We start from the raw sequence: 13,022 nt of genomic DNA, 5'->3' as shown, positions 1-13,022 counted from the left end.
TATTGTCTAAACCAGCAGAGAAGCACCTGTTAGGAAATGGCATAGTCAAATCCAGACCCCGGACTATCTGTCTCAAGCACTCTGATTTTAGCCCTTTTGCCACTTCGAGGTGTAGAGTTAGGGAATAAAATATGAGTAACACCTTACTTTCCTGATCCAGCTGGAACCTTCGATGTCTTGTGGGAACAAGGGAGAGGGAGGGATTTACACACTTTAGGAAGTGAAGGGAGTATTTAGAGATCTTTTAGAAAGTCGTTTCTACACTTGACTGTAAAAGTCCATAAAATTTTATAAACATTTTCTAAATAGAAGCTATGCTACAGTAAAAGAATTAACATTTTTTAAAATGGAAATTCCCTGGTGGTCCAGTGGTTAGGACTTGGTGCTTTCACTACCATGGGTCCAGGTTCAATCTCTGGTCAGGGAACTAAGATCCTGCAAGCCACATGGTGTGGCAAATAAATAAATAAAACCCCACAATTATCTACATGCAATACTGACAAATTTTGGCACTTATTGAAAAGAAACATACAAAACACTTGGTTTAAAAAGAAATTTAAACTTAGAAAACTCAGACCATCACTATCATGCACTTTGTACATACCTCACAAGCATTTATGGCATAGCTAGTGAACAGCAACAGGTTCCCTGGTAATCCTTATGTAATTTTTAATGTGCTTCCATAAGTTTATTGTAAACCCACCCAAACATTGTCAAGTATAAAGTCAAATGCCATTTTCCAAACTGGGAAAGAAAAAAAAAAGAGAGAGAATGATTTCTAAGTAGGACAAGCTGGCAGGAAAGTAGGAAAAATGTACTCTAGGATGAGGGAAGGCAAATTGGAATTTGGAGGAAATGACACAGCAGAGGGAAATAAGACTGAAAACAGAGGCTGGGCTTAGGGTCAAGAGCACTTATCCACCAGGATAACAAGTTCTGACTGCATCCCATAACCAAGAGGGGACCACTCATTTCTGTTTACAAAAAGGAAGGAAATTAAGATGTATGAAGGGCCTACCATGTAGAGGCCCTGCATTTTATACAGGCATTTTACATGGGAAACGTAATTTAATATAATAATCCATAAGGAAGGTAAAATTATTTTCATTTTATAGATAAATGAAGTGAGAAGAAGTTAATTGACTTAGGTTAGATAGAAGGTTAAGTTTTGAGTTGTGATTTAAATTCAGAGTGCATATGCTTTCTGCCAAGCTTCTTCTGGTCTAATATGATAACTGGGTAGCCTGTGAAAGACAGATTGGAGGAAGAAAAGTGTGGTTTTAAGGAAACCAATTAGGAAGTTTTTTAACTCATTGTGATTGAGCATGCAGACATACGAAAGAAGAGATCTGAACTTCCGCACAGGTAGTAGAACATGAATATGTGGGATGGACTATAGGGGAATTGAGAGGCAAAACTCTTGTGATTGTGGACGGTCCTGGGAAAATACAGCTGTGGAGTCATGTATACCTGTCTTTGAAATCAGCTGTCTCATTTGCCAAGTATGAAGAATAAGTGAGTTAATGGATGTAAAATGATTAGCTGAGTGCCTCACACAAACTAAGGGCTCCATAACTATTAGCTGTTTTGGGAGGCAAGGAAAAGAGAGGAAACCACGATGTTTCTGAGTGCTAGTGTCGAGTACCAGTAGTTGAGATAAGGGGCTTAGGAGGATGTTGATAATTTAATGCTACTTTAACAATCTTTATTTCCTAATCATTTTATAAAGGCTAGTTTTGCCCTGAAACTAAAACTAAACAGAGATAATCCAAAAAAAGAAAACTCCAGAAGATATAACATTAATATAAATGCAAACATTCTTAACAAATATTAGTAAATGGAATTAAGCAATCAATAAAAAGAATTAAATTTCATGACTAAATGAGATTTATTTCAAATGCAAAGCTAGTTTCACTACTCAGGAATAGGTTAATGTGACCCACCATATTAACAGGTTAAAGAAGAAAAGTCATATAATTATATGAATTGATGCAGAAAAGCTGTTTTGTTTAGGCAGAAAATCCCAAGGAATCTACAAAAACTCCTAGAATTAATAAATGAGCTAATCAAAGTTGCCTGCAAGTTAAACATGCAAAATCGTTTTATTTCTATATACAAGCAAATGACTGTATGGACATCAAAACTGGAAATTACGATTGCTCAAAAAATGAAATACTTAACTGTCAGTCTAACAAAGCCTGTATAGAATTTATATGCTGGGAAACTATATGATGCATAAAAGAAAATCAAAGAAGCTCCAAAATAAATGGAGAGACATATCATGTACATGGGTTGAAAGACTCATTACATTAAAAATTTCAGTTTTCCACAAATAGATATATAGATTTAATGTAATTCCTAATAAAATATCAAGTTTTTTGCAGATACAGGCATGTTTATTCTAAAATCAATATGAAAAGACAATGAACAGAATCATTAACTTATTTTGAAAAAAAGTTAGTATAGTGAGAGCAGTCAGTCTACCTAATTTCAATATAGCTGCAAAAATCAAGACTGTGTTATTGGTGCAGGGATAAACATGCAGATCAATGGAACTAGAGAACCCAGAAATGGGATCCACACAAAGATGCCCAACTGCTTTTTGACAAAGGTACAAAACCAATTCCATAGCTTTTTAAGCAAGTGATGCAGAAACAACTGACATCCATAGGTAAAAAAATTAACCTAGAACTAAGTTTCATATTTTATTCAAAAATTGAATCAAAATGGATCACAGACTTAAATGTAAAATGTAAAACTATAAACATGTGAATACAAACATAGGTGAAAATCTTTGAGACCTAAGGCTAGGCAAGGAGATCTTAGATGTGGTACCAAAAGCACAATTCATAATAGGAAAATTTTAAAAATTAGACTCCATCAAAATTAAAAACTTTTGTTCTGTGCAAATGCAGATTCTGATTCAGTATGTCTATGGAGGTACGAGATTCTGTACTTAAAAAGATTTCTCAGATGATGCTGAGGCTGCTGGTCCATGGGCCACACTTTAAGTATCAAAGGACATATAGCTGTAAGCTTTATGGTTCTAAAATTATATAATTTCACAAGTGAACAGATTTTATTTTCTAGTATTAGCAGTTAAGAGAAGTAGAGGAGAGAATTCAATTTCAGTTGATAGGATAATAGAAAGGCCCCAAGAGCCAATTTATAGTTGAATGGGATGAGAAACAAACTCTTATCTTTTCACATGCCTTTCATCTATTCTAATATTTTATTCAGATGACATCTATTATAAGTGAGTAACCATCTGATGAAAAATGATCATGTTTTGGCATGAATCTTAATTTTACATTGATCTTATGACCAAAACATAAGCTTCTGAAATGAATATATCTTTGCATCTAAACTGCTTTATTTTTTATTTATGGTAATTGTTATTCTCATATTTTTCAGTTCATACTTTGGGACTTTATCTGAACCCATGAGCACAATTATCACAGGCTATAAGAAATTCTGTGGGTATTCTGAGTTTAACTGTGTTGTAGCTCTTGGGATTGTAGGACAGGTTTTCCATTCTCTGGTCTAATAGAAACTGAATCTCTTGTTGTATCTCTAATAATGACATTTCAGTTTAGACATGGTATGTATCCAAATTTATTCCCATGTGCTACCAACTCTTTCTGTTCTTCTAACAAACAGAGACTAGATTGTAATTTGAAAGAAAACATCATGATTCTAAAAGAATCAACATGCATTGATTCTATTTAGAATATACAATTTTATCAGGAATAATGAATTATAAGAAATGAAATGGTTTTTCTCATCTAAATGATAAACACCATTCAATTGGGTGTTGTATCACTTAGGGATATCCTACTAAAAACTGTTGTACAAATTTTTTTCCTCATACTTCATGAACCTGAATTAGGTCAAGAATGAATGTATATTTTCATTCATAAGACAGTTTCAAAGGATAAATACAATTTTTTTAGTAAGACTACTATACTTTAGAAAATGTGTTAAAATTCATGTTGATGGTATTCATAAAAATATAGTAGACAAAATATTTTTTTCAGACTGCATGATATAGGAAAAAGAACCAAGAAACACATGGAGATAGATAGCAGATTAGGGGTATCCTGGGACAGGGATGGTGATAGGTTAAGCATAAATGGGCACAGGGGATCTAACCAGTGCGATGAAAATGTTCTAAAACAGATTTGCTAGAAATCACTGAATTGTACACTTGAGAGAATTATATATTATATAAAATGTTCCTCCATACAAGTTATTTAATTAAACTATTTTCATTGGAGTATAATTGCTTTACAAAGTTGAGCTAGTTTCTCCTGCACAACAAAGTGAATCAGCTGCATGTGGACATAAATCCCCTCCCTCAAAAGCCTTCCTCTTACCACCTCCCCATCCCACCCCTCAAGGTCATCACAGAGCACCAAGCTGAGTCCCTGTGCTATGTAGAAGGTTCCCTGTGTCTATTTTACTCATATATGTCAATGCTATTCTCTTAATTCATCCCACCCTCACCTTCCTCCCCCACTCAAGACACAGAGATGGCCAACAAACACTTGAAAAATTGGTCAACATCAATCATCATCAAGGAAATGCAAATCAGCACTACAATGAGGTACCATTTCACACGGTCAGAATGGCCATCAACAAAAAAATCTAAGAACAGTAAATGCTGGAGAGGGTGTGGAGAAAAGGGAACCCTCCTGCACTGTTGGTAGGAATGTAAATTGATACAGCCAATATGGAGAACAGTATGGAAGTTCCTTAAAAAACCAAAGTATTTTTAAAAGAGCATTTTCAGGAGACCCTGAAATAAACCACTGTTTTCCACTAAATAATAACTATGTGACTCTAGACAAGTAGCATATTCACTCTAGGCCTTTATTTCATTATCCATATAAAGAGGGGGTCAAGCATATGACCCCCAAAGTATCTCTTGGTTCTTACATTTCAATATTCTTTGACTCTATTTTGGCAAAGCTAGCCTCACAGAAAGCATTTTGTTCCTTGAAAAATATCTAAGCAGGGATGTTCTTCTGAAAGGAATTGAAACATAAATTTCCTTTAAAAATGTGCTCCCCAAATTATGTATCCAAGACCCTTCAAAGACACACCCCCCCCTCCTTTATCAATAGGACATTGTTGTTGATGGAACACTTTTTATGTTTTCAAAGTATATTAAACCTAGGCTGCCATGCTTTCTCTTCAGTGAACATGCCTGTGGTGGGAAAATAAATCAGCAAGGAAGAAAATGAAGCAGATTATAAGCCATTGTTTAGAAATAAACCTGTAAGGAGAGTTACATGATGCTTATATAGTTCTAATTTAAATCTTCAATCATAGGAAATATCTATTGAACACTAGATATAGTTAAAAGACCATGTAGAATCCTACATATATGAGTATATATGTGTTTGTGTATGTGTGTATTATATATGTATGTATAATAATTTATAGTTAACTTTTTTCTGATGATAAAAATAATACACTACTGTAAATTTTTACAATTACAAAGCTATGTTAAGAATATGCACCAAATAGCCCTCAGGTCATAGAAACTAAGGATACTTCCATCTGACTAAAATTTTAAGAATTTTAATTCTTTTGAATAAAAGAATCATTCAACTCTACAGCCTATGTAGATACTATGAGTTACCTAAATCAATGGGAATTTCTCCTAATTTTTTGCAAAATTATTTTTTTGTAAAACAGTGGCAAAATTCTCTGGAAAGTTTTCTATACATTTTTATCCAGATAATCATTTGATAAATCCAATATTTATGGCTTAAAAAAAGACAGTGTATGTCATCAGATGCTGCTCTATCTGTGTAGCTGACTGGAAAATTACCTTTTCTATGTCTTCCTTGTATGTTTCCAGGTTAGAACTGGCCAAGACAGGGCTTGCTCAATATTTGGAAGGTAGAGAAAAGGTAGCAGCCACATCCTTCTGGAACTCCTTTCACAAGGAGGCACAGAGACGGACAGAAACAGAGATGCATAGCATGGGCCACCGTGTCCACTGACTCCCTTGCTCCACATCTAACTTTGCTTCCTGACTCCTGGCAGTGGCTTCTGACACCAACAGTGGCTCAGATCCACCCTTGGATACTTGGCTGTGGACACACAGAGGCTGTGACTTATTCATAGAAACAGGTTTTCTTAGTGAAAAGTGAAAAAGTTTAGTTGCTCAGTCGTGTCTGACTCTTTGGGGCCCCATGGACTTCTGGCCTTGCCAGGCTCCTCTGTCCATGGGATTCTCCAGGCAAGAATAGTGGAGTGGGTTGCCATTTCCTCCTCCAAGGAGTCTTCCTGAGACAGGGATTGAACCTGGTTCTCCTGCATTGCAAGCAAATTCTTTACAGCCGGACCCAAATCTTTCACAGGCAACAGTTTTTCATGGAACTCTACACAAATTCCCCCTTCCTGTTCCTCCTTGGAACAGGGACAAGACATACGTGACTTCTTAAACTGACTGATTGTTAACTCCAGATCTGAGCCTCCAACTTCTCTTCTAAACTCTTCTCTTCCCCTAATTTCCCACAATTCTAAATAAGTCTTTTATCCCATAACTATTGTGCTTCTGCTCCCCTGACTAAACCTTATCTAATCAAAATCCCATTCAATGGAAGAGAAACCCAACCTTAATAGTTTAAAAAAAATGCAATTATTTGTAATTAACTCAAAAAACAAAATATATTTATGGATGAAGGTGGTGGAATGCAGTCCAATCACAGAATCTCTCTCATCCAGTAATAAAATGAGGGAAAAAAAATAACAGCCATGAGTTCAAGCAACAACCAAATAAATGGCTTGGCCTCATGCAGAGTAGTGACCCCAAAAAGAAACAAAGGAGATACCCACTTCCAAAAGCAGTTTACAGAAAGAAGATGACTTGAAAATATCCTGAGAATTCTGGCTGTAAATTTTATTTTGGCAAGAAGTGTTTCTCAAAATGAGGGAGGTCTGTATAAGTCAAAACTAATTTTTATAATAATATGAAAGCTTTCTTTGCTATTTTCATTGTGCTGACATGTTCATTCCTGGTACAAAAGCAATGCTTGGTAAAACTGCTTGCATTTTAACAAGTTTCATGGCAGTTGGCCCCAAATCTACTAGTAGGCATTGTGCCTTCCACCACCATACATGTATGTACATGCACACACACACACACACACACACACACACACGCAATCCAGTATCACTTAAGAATGTCATTGATTAAGGTGAGTATTATTAGCCCCACTTTACAGATGAATTAACTGAGTCACAGAGATCTTAAGTGTCTTTTTCAAGGCCAAACTATGTTAAGTGATAGCAGTGAGATTCTAATTTGGGCAGTATGGTTCCAGAAAAAAGCTAATTTATTTTATTCCATTATTCAATTAATTCATTTACTGTGTTTTTACTGAGTATCTACTATAAGCCAGATAGTATTCCATGGAGGGTATAAAATGATTTTCCACCCACCAAATCTATCCATCCATCCATCTTTCTCTCTATATATGTGCATAGAAAACTATGGTTCTTCCTTGGTTGCATAATTTAAGGTTAGTTGTCTTTCTCTTTTTGGTACTTTTCTGTATTGCTTGAATTTCTAAAATAGAATCATATGTTATTTTTATTAAAACAATAAGGTCATTATTCTTAAGAGAAAACCTAATGTGACTCATTTCTCTTTTGAAGAAAACACAAAGAAAATTTTCAAATCTTAAATTCAAAGGAGTATGAAAAGACTGCTTCATTCTTTCTTTTCACTACATGCAAAGCAATAGAATATGACATGTGGAAATTGTTTTCTCAGACTGATTTAGAAGTCAAGGTCTCCAAAACCTTTCCATTCCACACAGAAAATGCTAAAGCAGTTCTTTTTAGAAACCTTATTACAAAGGATCTTTAGAAAATATTAACTAAAAAGTCTTAGTGATATTATTAGATCTCAAAGAGGAGAATGCTAATGATGCAGTTATACATCACCCATTTGAACACTTATCAGAAATTAACCACTTGCTTTCAGAGGGAATGAGTCCTTGTGAAAGTGGAAAGGGCATATCTGACGTAGTGTTTTTATTTCTGGCAGAGAATAACATACACATATGTAACAACATCAGGAATAGATTAAAGTCTTTGTGCTAATAAAATCTACATGCTTTAGCCAGACACTATTCCAGGGAGGGTATAAAATGATGGAATTACTCAGATACTTAAGTTCAAACTTTTCCTGGACTTTTGTTTTATGTAAGTTATTTGTGTAGTGGGTGATAGGACAACCATATGCATTAATGCATGTTTTTGACTTCACAGGGTAAAAATTGGTGACACTCCCAAGTCTTTAAAAAAAATTTTAGGTCAATTCGTAGTGTTTTTTCTCTCTTCCCAATCAATTAAGGTTTCAGAATACGTTGGCTATCCTAATGTGGCAGTCCCAGAAATTTGCAATGGAGCATCTAGATTCTGAGAACCAATGATTCTCTGTTATTATGAAAGTGTTTGAAGAAAATTTAATTTACTGATTGGCACTATTTGTTCTTCAATGAGTCAGGCCTTCAACCTGCCTTCTTCAGTTCTTTAGACCAGTTGTTTTCAAATGCCAATCTTAAATTGGTGCTGAACTGACTCCACAAGAATTGCCAGCATATTTTGTTAAAAATACAGAATTTTGGTCTCACTGTGGGAGAATCTAACTTAGTAGGTTTACAATTGGAACCAAGAATTTAGTTTGTAAAGAGCTCTCCCAATGATTCCTAATAGAGCCTGATTTGGGAACCACTGACTTAGAAGATACAAGAAAATGAAGATAGAGCTGTGATGTCACACAAAGTAAATAATTCCTGGTTAAGTTACTGAACACTTCAGAAAAGGACATTGAGAAATATCTTGCTGCAAGCCCCTAGTCTCTGATTTCAAAGCTTTAGTCAGAATTACAAATTAAAAAAAAAAGAGCAAACGAGCATGTGCATTGGTTAGGACGTGTAAAAATCTATTAAAAATATCAAAACTTCAAGGAGGAGACAAATCTATCATAAACTTAATGTTCCAGAGCCACTCACAAGAAATAGGCTACTCTGAGAACTGATTATTGTTGGAAGCACCCTGAGTGGGGATGAGAAATATTACAATTAGAAAGCATTTCTAGGTAAGTGTGCCTGGGAAATGGCCTAAAGAGATCTCAGAAAAAAAGATGCCTGTATCTCCAGGGTACTGATACATTTGTTGTGATTTCTTCTCTTATTCTAAGTAAATATTAATTTTCATACTTTATTTGTATTCATGATTTGTATACCTAAAAAAGATATCTCCCCCAAAAATGTAATATTCAAGTCCCACATAACCTGTATACATGTCTTAAGTGACAGTAGTAAGAAATCATAGCATGAATATCAGGCTTATTTAGAGACACACTACTGGTGGGCTTCCCTGCTGGCTCAGTGGTAAAGAATTTGCCTGCAGTGCAGGAAATGCATGTAAGATCTCTGGGTCGGGAAGATCCCCTGGGGAAGGAAATGGCATCCCACTCAAGTATTCTTGCCTGGGGAAGTCCCCTGGACAAAGAAGTCTGGCAGGCTAGAGTCCATGGGGTGGAAAGAGTTGCACATGACTTAGTGACCAAACCACCACGACTGGTGAAGTATTAGACATGAGATCACATAATAGCACGCAGTACTAGATCATCTTTGAAGGATCCTCTAAAAATGTGCTTAGAGGGAACACTTGACTAGGGCGTTCAAAGGTCTGCTGGAAAGAAAAAGCATGGACACGTTCAAGAAGTAAAATTAATAATAGTCAGAAAAACTGGAGCAAGGAGTTTAAGAGAGGATTGAGGAGAGATGAAAACACAGGAACCAATCACTTGAGCCACATTAAGGACTTTCAACCCTGTCCTGAATGATAAAGGAACCACAAAGTGTTCTAAACAAAGGGTTGATACAAAGAAAATTGCATTTTTGCAAATTTATTCTGGACCGTGGTCAGTAAAATATCTTGGAAGGGTTCAGACGTAGGAGGACCAGCAAAGAGGCCATCGAAGGAGAGAGAATAGTGATTTAAATCAGGGGAGAAACAATGGCTATGGTAAGACATGGGAATAGCAAGATATATTTATGATGAAAGACGCAGAGACTGCTTTCATGGGAGCTGTGACAGAGAAATAGGAATCAAGAAGGTTGACCAGGTATCTGGCTTAGTCAACTAGATGGATGGTGATTTTATTTTCAGAGAAGGAACACAGAGGAGAAGCAAGTTTGGAGGGAAGGGATGGAGGGGTCAGGAGAAAATTAAGAATTCAGTGTTTGAAAACTGGAATTGAAGTGCTTGATGAATGTCCAACTGGGGAAATTCAGCAGGAAGTTGGATATTGGGGCTTGGGGTTCAGAAGAGATTTGACCTGAAATATACATTTGTTTGGGCTTCCCTTGTGGCTCAGCTGGTAAAGAATCTGCCTGTTCATATATTTCACATGAGACTGAATCAGGAAAGTATGTGAAATGAGAAGAGGAACCTGAAGAACACAAACATTTAAGGAATGGGCAGAGATAAGAGAGATCATAAAGGACTCCATGAAGGAGAAAGCAAAAGAGGAAGGAGAATAATCAGAAATGTAGAAAGTAATGGGAACCAAGGAAAGAGTTCAGTTTAGTTCAGTTGATCAGTCGTGTCCAACTCTTTGTGACCCCATGGACTGCAGCACGCCAGGAATCCCTGTCCATCACCAACTCCCGGAGTCTACCCAAACTCGTGTCCATTGAGTCGATGATGCCATCCAACCATCTCATCCTCTGTCATCCCCTTCTCCTCCTGTCTTCAATCTTTCCCAACATCAGGGTCTCTTCCAAAGAGTCAGATTTTCACATCAGGTGTCCAAAGTATTGGAGTTTCAGCTTCAACATCAGTCTTTCCAATGAATACTCAGAACTGCTATCCTTTAGGATGGACTGGTTGGATCTCCTTGCAGTCCAAGAGATTCTCAAGAGTCTTCTCCAACACCACAGTTCAAAAGCATCAATTCTTCGATGCTCAGCTTTCTTTATAGTCCAACTCTCACATCCATACATGACACCTGGAAAAACCACAGCCTTGAATGATGGACCTTTGTTGGCAAAGTAATGTCTCTGCTTTTTAATATGGTGTCTAGGTTGGTCATAACTTTTCTTCCAAGGAGCAAGCGTCTCAATTTAATGGCTGCAGTCACCATCTACAGTGATTTTGGAGGCCCCAAAAATAAAGTCTGCCACTGTTTCCCCATCGATTTGCCATGAAGTGATGGGACCAGATGCCATGATCTTAGTTTTCTGAATGTTGAGCTTTAAGTCAACTTTTTCACTCTCCTCTTTCACTTTCATCAAGAGGCTCTTTAGTTCTTCTTCACTTTCTAGAATAGAGATATAATAATGCCAAATGCTATTGAGATGTCAGGTACGATAAAGACCCAAAGGTCCATTCATCCCTGGACAGGTAAGAAATGAGATGGGGAATCCGGTTAATCCAAATGGAGTCAATGCAAAGAGGCACACATATACTCTTTTCACTCAGGGCCCAAGGTAGGGACAGCAGCTTATGAAATCCATTTTGAGAAGCCCTTGAGAAATTCTGCCTCTTGAGAAATCTGTATGCAGGTCAGGAAGCAACAGTTAGAACTGGACATGGAACAACAGACTGGTTCCAAATAGGAAAAGGAGTACATCAAGGCTGTATATTGTCACCCTGATTATTTAACTTATATGCAGAGTACATCATGAGAAACACTGGGCTGGAAGAAGCACAAGCTGGAATCAAGACTGCCGGGAGAAAAAATAACCTCAGATATGCAGATGATACCACCCTTATGGCAGAAACTGAAGAGGAACTAAAGAGCCTCTTGATGAAAGTGAAAGAGAAGAGTGAAAAAGTTGACTTGAAGTTCAACATTCAGAAAACAAACATAATGGCATCTGGTCCCATCACTTCACAGCAAATAGATGGAGAAATAGTGGAAACAGTGGCAGACTCTATTTTTTGAGCTCCAAAATCACTGTAGAGGGTGACTGCAGCCATGAAATTAAAAGATGCTTGCTCCTTGGAAGAAAAGTTATGACCAACCTAGGCAGCATAATAAAGAGCAGAGACATTACTTTGCCAACAAAGGTCTGTCCAGTCAAGGCTATGGTTTTTCCAGTACTCATGTATGGATGTGAGGGACTATATAGAAAGCTGAGCATCGAAGAATTGATGCTTTTGAACTGTGGTGTTGGAGAAGACTCTTGAGAGTCCCTTGGACTGCAAGGAGATACAACCAGTCAATTCTAAAGGGAATCAGTCCTGAATATTCATTGGAAGGGCTGATGTTGAAGCTGAAACTCCAATACTTTGGCCACCTGATGCAAAGAACTGACTCTGGAAAAGACCCTGATGTTGGGAAAGATTGAAGGCGAGAGGAGAAGGGGACGTCAGAGGATGAGATGGTTAGATGGCATCACTGACTCAATGGACATAAGTTTGAACAAGCTCTGGGAGTTGGTGATGGACAGGGAGTCCTGGCGTGCTGCAGTCCATGGGGTCACAAAGAGTCAGACACAACTAAGAGAGTGAACTGAACTGAAGTAGGAAACGTTCCCTTAAAAATTTTTAAGTGGTTTGAGAACACTTTGTCCTCAATAGTTGCATGCCAAAATATTACATCTGTAAATATTGTATTTTTTCAAGTAACTTTCATCTCTTTCAAAAGTTTTTTTCTCCCCAGTGAAGTCTCTTCAATACTATCATCAAAGCTTACCACAGGGCATCTTTGTCGGTATTCAACATGTATAAATTTCTGTCCAAAACACCTTTAGGCTATTTTGTCAACTTGAAACTAGGACATTATTTTCACCAGAGGACAAGATGTGCCAGAATGTTAATTTTTTAACATGCTAAACGGATCCTAGTAGTGAGAATTATCATGAGCCAAATTATATTTTGTCATAGCTCATAACCCATAGTGGCAGTCAATCTTAAAAAAGTTGTAAAAGATGAAGTATGCTGGAACTGGGTGTATGTACATATCTCTGATTAACAGTATA

The 13,022-nt window shown here is 36.9% G+C and overlaps 1 protein-coding gene and 1 non-coding gene across 3 annotated transcripts in view; one reads left to right on the top strand and one right to left on the bottom strand.

The window, feature by feature from the left end:
* Positions 1 to 13,022, bottom strand: part of GPR149 (G protein-coupled receptor 149) — an 81,784-nt gene that overhangs the window by 13,253 nt on the left and 55,509 nt on the right. The gene's annotated exons all lie outside the window — the stretch shown is intronic.
* TRNAE-UUC (transfer RNA glutamic acid (anticodon UUC)) lies at positions 355 to 427 on the top strand. The gene has a single exon. It is a non-coding gene; the product is annotated as a tRNA-Glu (tRNA).

This window comes from Odocoileus virginianus, chromosome 4 (assembly GCF_023699985.2).
Source record: "Odocoileus virginianus isolate 20LAN1187 ecotype Illinois chromosome 4, Ovbor_1.2, whole genome shotgun sequence".
NCBI lineage: Eukaryota > Metazoa > Chordata > Mammalia > Artiodactyla > Cervidae > Odocoileus > Odocoileus virginianus.
This window is presented reverse-complemented; position numbering and strand designations above follow the sequence as displayed.